The 6,097-nt window shown below is 44.4% G+C and overlaps 1 long non-coding RNA gene across 1 annotated transcript; it reads right to left on the minus strand.

The window, feature by feature from the left end:
- Positions 1-1,814: 1,814 nt before the first annotated feature.
- On the minus strand, positions 1,815-5,047 carry LOC126934947 (uncharacterized). The gene is made up of 2 exons (XR_007719160.1): positions 3,414-5,047; positions 1,815-3,049 (listed from the first exon to the last, which is right to left on the minus strand). It is a non-coding gene; the product is annotated as an uncharacterized LOC126934947 (long non-coding RNA).
- Between the last annotated feature and the right edge of the window lie 1,050 nt (positions 5,048-6,097).

Here is a 6,097-nt window from a genome sequence, read left to right on the forward strand (position 1 = left end):
CCTTACTCCAATTCCAGAGTTTAGCACTCTACACACCTTTATATATTTATTTATTTTTTTTGAGACGGAGTCTCGCTCTGTCACCCAGGCTGGAGTGCAGTGGCCGGATCTCAGCTCACTGCAAGCTCCGCCTCCCGGGTTCGGGCCATTCTCCTGTCTCAGCCTCCTGAGTAGCTGGGACTACAGGCGCCCGCCACCTCGCCCGGCTAGTTTTTTGTATTTTTTAGTAGAGACGGGGTTTCACCATGTTAGCCAGGATGGTCTCGATCTCCTGACCTAGTGATCCGCCCATCTCGGCCTCCCAAAGTGCTGGGATTACAGGCTTGAGCCACCGCGCCCGGCCACACCTTTATATATAGTAAGTGTGCAATATGTTTTTGATTTTTTGTAATAATAGATATCATTTACTGAGCAATTATTATGTGCCTTTCTTTTTGCATACATTATCACATTTAATCCTCATAACAATACTGTCATGTAATTATCTACATGAAGCAATTAAAAAAGGATTTCTTTTTTATACATATGGGAAATAAGACTCTGGAGAGATGAAATCATTTACTGGTCACATAGCTGATGAGTGGATGAGCTTTGCTCCAAACACAAGACTATCAGTTTCCAAAGACTGTGTATTATGTGCAACTAGGCTAAACCCAGCGCATCTTTCATTGGTCATATCCTAACCGCCAGGTAGGCTGCACACTCAGCAACTTCCAGCTCTTAGCATGCTGTGGTTCTATGAATGGGAAATATCTACTGAGTAGCTTGGAAAGATTGTAATTCCATCCTGCTTGAGTCAAGAAATGCCCAGGGCAGCAGAGGCCAGCCTAGTTAAGCAAGGATGTAAATATTAGCACAGGCATTACGTGAAAGGTCTTTAAAGAATATAAACAGCCTGGCAAAAGGGGAAGATGGAGGATCCAAGGAGTCCAGCAACAGCCATAGCGTCAGAGGCACTTTGAAGAATATGGTGTGATGAAGTGCCAGGAGGACTTGCCTGTCAACGAAAGACTCTCTAATACATCTCAGCTGACAAAAAGCAGGAGAGAAGGTCAGTTCCAATAGAAAAAAATGCTGATGAGGAACTGAGATTGAGGAGATAGCAGAAACTTGGCATTAGAGTTCCACAAGTCCGGAAAGACAAGAGTGAAGGGGTACATGAAAATTAATGACTGATAATGCTAATAATAATAACAGTGATTGATAATGTGATTGCTATGTGCCCAGCACCATGCAGTGTAAGGAGGCGAGTAGCTGTGTAGCCATAACACCATAGACATGATTATTTCAGAACCCAAGTTCACTCCTTTTTCATCTTTCTTGACTGTTGATACTTAAGGGGACTCCCAACCTCATCTGATTCTTTCAACAAGCATTTATCTCATGTCTACTCTGTGCACGCCCTAGGATGTGCCCTGGGGAGATGGGTGAAACTTGTCCTCTAACCTGGAGGAACTCACAGTCTACTGGTGGACAAGGAACATACATATCTACAATGGAGTGGCATGTTTGTTATTAGAGATGTTTGTTATTATTAGTGTACACGTGTTTTGGGAAATGGGAGGAAGATTTCAGAGAAGAGGTGGTATCTGAGTGGAGAATACTTTTAAGGATGGGTGGAGAGTGAGGGGAGCGCATTGTGAGCAGAGGCGACAGTTTCATAAAAGCTTGAGGCTGTGACAATATATGTTATGTTCAAAATGGCTAAACGGGGACCCCTGAATGTCTAGGATTGGGATATGTTAGAAGCTGCAGTAAGTAGAACCTGAAAGATATGGTGGGATAAAATAGTGAAAAATATTTCAAAGACATTGTTAAATCAATCATCATGTTTATTTATTGAGCATCTACTATGTGCTAAGTATGGAATCTGGCACTGGGACTACAATGTCAAGTAAACCAGGGTTGGTCTCTGCTTCACCCATAGGATGACCACATGTTCCAGTCTCCTTCTTGTCCTGGAATAATTATTAATAACATCTCCTTTTACTTTCAAAAGTGTTCCCATTTACACTGTAAGTTATATGATGATGCTACCTCAGAATTTCAGAAAGACAAACATTAATCAAACAATCACCCAATATGTAACTTCAAATTGTGCTAGATGTTATGAAAGAAAGATGCCAGAGGGCTATTACAGCAAGCATTGGAAAGCAGCTTCATTCGCCACAGGAATTTAGCTTTCTCTGCAGGCAAAACAGACAGAAGGTTTTTAAGTTACAGATCAGATCTTAGTTTTAGAAGTCATGGCATTTCTGTGCTTGTTGAAGATTTCTCTCTCCTCTCTCTCTCTCTCTCTCTCTCTTTTTCAGAGTCTCGCTCTCTCACCTAGGCTGGAGTGCAGTGGTGTGATCTTGTCTCACTGCAGCCATCACCTCCTGGGCTCAAATAATCCTCCCGAGTAGCTGGGACTACAGGTTCCTGCCACCATGTCCAGCTAATTTTTGTATATATTTTTTAAATAGAGATGGGGTTTTACATGTTGCCCAGGCTAGTCTCAAACTTCTGGGCTCAAGTGATCTGCCCACCTTGGCCTCCCAAAGTGCTGGGATTATAGACATGAGCAACTGTGTCTGGCCCCTCTCTTTTTCTCTTTAATGTCTCCCATTATCAATAAGAATTGGAGAAAATCCAATTTTCATTGTATAGACTTTCACAGTGTAAATGTACTTTTTTTCTTCAGAGTTGCAGAGTGAAAAGTTCAAAGCAAATATGTCAGCCAAAGCTCGCTTTCTGTCCTAGCTCTACCTAGAGCCAGCTGCCTGACCCTGGACAAGTTACTTCTCCTGAGCTTTGGTTTTCTCATCTTTTATTTTTATTTTTATTTATTTATTTTTTTTTAGAGATAGGGTCTCACTTGGTCACCTACGCTAAAGTGCAGTGGTGGGATCATAGCTCACTGCAGCGTCAAACTTTTGGGCTCAAGCGATCCTCCTGCTTCAGCATCCTGAGTCCCTGGGATTACAGGTGCGAGCCACCACTCCCAGTTCAGGTTTTCTCATCTTTAGGAAGGGAGGGTCATTCCCACCTGCAAGGGTGGCTGTGAGGACTGGAAATATGGTGAGTAAAGTGACTAGTACAGTGCTGGCCACATGGTAGGCATTCAAAAAACAGCACCTACTTTAGTTAGGGTTTTCTGAGCTTGTGATTGTCTCAGAATGGGTGCTATGACTGGTGGAGAAATGCATTTCATAGAAGACACACCATTGTCTACAACAGGGAAGAGAGTGGAGGTCAGTGGGCAAGGAAGGGAAGGGAAAGGGCTGCTGGTGTTTCCGCCACTAGAAGGAAATTGGGTTGGAAAACAAACACCTGCCCTTTTTAGTTGGACTCTACATGGCCCTTAAGAGCCAGAACCTACAGACCTGATGTGCTAAGCAGAGTAAGAAAGAGGCATCTAATGGTGTATGCACTAAAAATCCAGACCGCCCTGCATAACCAGGTCCTCCTGGGAACGTCTGGGAAAATCAGACAGTGAGGCTCCATCTTGCTTTTGTCTTCTCTTCCTCATTCCTCGGGCTTGTATATAACTCCCTCTGTGGGCAGAGGAAGGCCCCTGATAGAGGGATGCAGGCAGACACTGCACTGAGTGAGCCTGAGAAGACGGGGACAGAGCAGGCTGCATGGGGTTGGAGGGAGGAGGAACTAGGAGCCTCCGCCCAGTGGCTATTTTGGAGCTAGAAGTGCTGTGACCACTTCCGTCCAGGTCTGGCTTGTGTCCTGACTGGGAGACCAGGCTGCTGGAGTCTGCATCTCATTTTCTTTCTGATTTGCCTCTGGTGTTGTTCTACTGTGTGTTGGTTTTCGAGGGCTGCCATAACAAACGACCACATCCTGGATGACCGTTTGTTTTCTTACTGCTCTGGAGGCTAGACTCCAAAATCAAGGCGTTGTGAGGATTGTTTCTTCTGATATCTCTCTCCTTGACTTGTAGATGGCCACACCCTTCCCCCTCAGTCATCACATGGTCTTTTCTCCGTGCATTCTTGTCTGTGTCCTAATCTCCTCCTTTTATAAATGCCCCTCATAATGGATTAGGGCTCACTCTCATGACCTTGTGTCACATTAATTACCTCTGTAAAGACCCTGTCTCCAAATACAGTCAAATTCTGAGGTACAAGGTGTTAGGACTTCAACATATGAATTTTGCGGGGATGCAATTTAGTTCATAACAGACAGCTGGGCAAGTTGCATCTTTGGTCTTCATCCCTTAAGAGAGAAAAAGTGGCTTGGTTGGTCTACTGAGCCTCTTTCCTTGGAGAGGAGTTGAATCAGGAAGCTGCAAGCTTCTCAAAACAGTGCAAATCCCTCTCTAAACCCTCTTGGCTTTACCCAGAGCCAATGGGTAATCCACTGCCTGCTTTGGGGTTCCTGGATGCTTCCTCTTGCTTCCTCAAGCCTGATTTTAGGATCTGGGATCTGCTTTGCTTCTGGTGGAGAAATAGGTGTCTACTCTGAAATTGCCTCCCCTTGGGACTGTTCAAATGTATTTGTCTTGTCTTTTGCAGACGTTCCTTTAACAGAAGAGCGCTCTCAGCCCTCAAAGATCCCATGCAGAGGGCTCACCTACTGCAGGATAAGAGAGTCAAGTAAGTTGCCACGCTTTTTCCATTCACCTCTTCCTTCCTCTGCAGAGAAAGGCAGGAGACCACACCTGTGTTTGTGATATTACAGACACGCTGAGATCCACAAATGTGTCATTAGCCCACCAGGTTGGCACAGAATGGCTGCATCCGAAGGTGATTTAACACAGGTAGAACCCTGCTTACAGAAGGGCGGGCTTCCAAAGATTTGCTTGTAGCTTAGTTATTATGAATCAGGAGTGTTTTCCTTTCACAGAAAAAGTGTTAAATGCAGGGGGAGGTTTTCAGGGAACTCCTGAAAAATCAATCTAACTCACAATAATTAAAATACGAAATATGATCATTTCTGTCCCCAACACCCAAATTTCATACATGCCATTGTTCCAGTGGGAAAATATATTGTGAGTTCCAACTGTGTGTATCAGGACCAGTGCTTCTCGCTCATCAGTGTAGCTCACCTGACAGTAGCTTCATGGAAAGAGGGTGTTTCTGGGAGGGAAAGAAGGATGATACTGGGCCAGATACTTCTGGACACCAGTAAAACAATAGGTAAAGAGTGTAAAATATTCACATTTTTAAAAGCAGGACCATATAGTTGATTACATTTAGGTCTCGTGGTAACTCTGCAAGGATAAGTATTATGATCTCCATTCTAGAGAAATGGAGTGTGAGACTCAGAGATGTCAAGAGACACTTCAGGCTCACACAGCAGAGACAGTTGCTGCCCTCAGAATGGAATGCATCTCACATCTGCATCTGACCTCTAGGTCAACCTCTCTTCAGCTTGGCTGTGGTAGGGAATTCAGTTTCTGGGTGTTAATGTGTCCAGCAATCCCAGCTAGTCTGTCTGGCAGGACACAGAAGCCCATTCTTCTCTAGGAATGACTATGACCCTGGGGGCTAGGACAGGGCAATTCGTGCTGCTGCTGTGTGAGGGCTGGGCAGAGGTTTGGAGGTGATAGCAGCCTGTGCAGACTGCAGAGTTTTTAGGATAAATGGTGATTTTCCTCCTTGGTGATTTCCCAAGGCCACTGAGGCCTGACAATTCTGGCAGGGAAACCAAATTTAAATGAGTCCCTTTTCATGTCTGCCTGAGGGGTAGACATTAGTCAGAGAGCTAACAACCTTTCCTGACTGTTTCCTGTGTTCTGGACACGGTATATGGGGGTTGTGAAGAAACACAGTCATTGTTCCAAAGGTATTTTGTACCTGGACAAAATAAAACAGAGAAACGAATACACACAGGAAATGTCGAACAAGTTAGCGTAGATTCCTCCACCTGTGAAGTGAACTGCAGAGGGCGCCTGTGAGCATCATCAGTTAGGGGTGGGCTCACTCAGAAAAGGCTTCTGACTTGGCTATGAAAAGTGCTATAGAATGTGAGAATTGGAAAGGTGTTTCGATTTTTAGTTCAACCCCTATATTTTCTTTCCGATCAGAAAACTGAGGCCCAGGGAAGTTAGTGACTGGCCTATGAGTTTTTCTTTTTTCTTTTTCTTTTGAGACAAGGTTTC

The sequence above is a fragment of the Macaca thibetana genome, chromosome 14, assembly GCF_024542745.1.
Source record: "Macaca thibetana thibetana isolate TM-01 chromosome 14, ASM2454274v1, whole genome shotgun sequence".
Classification (NCBI taxonomy): Eukaryota; Metazoa; Chordata; class Mammalia; order Primates; family Cercopithecidae; genus Macaca; species Macaca thibetana.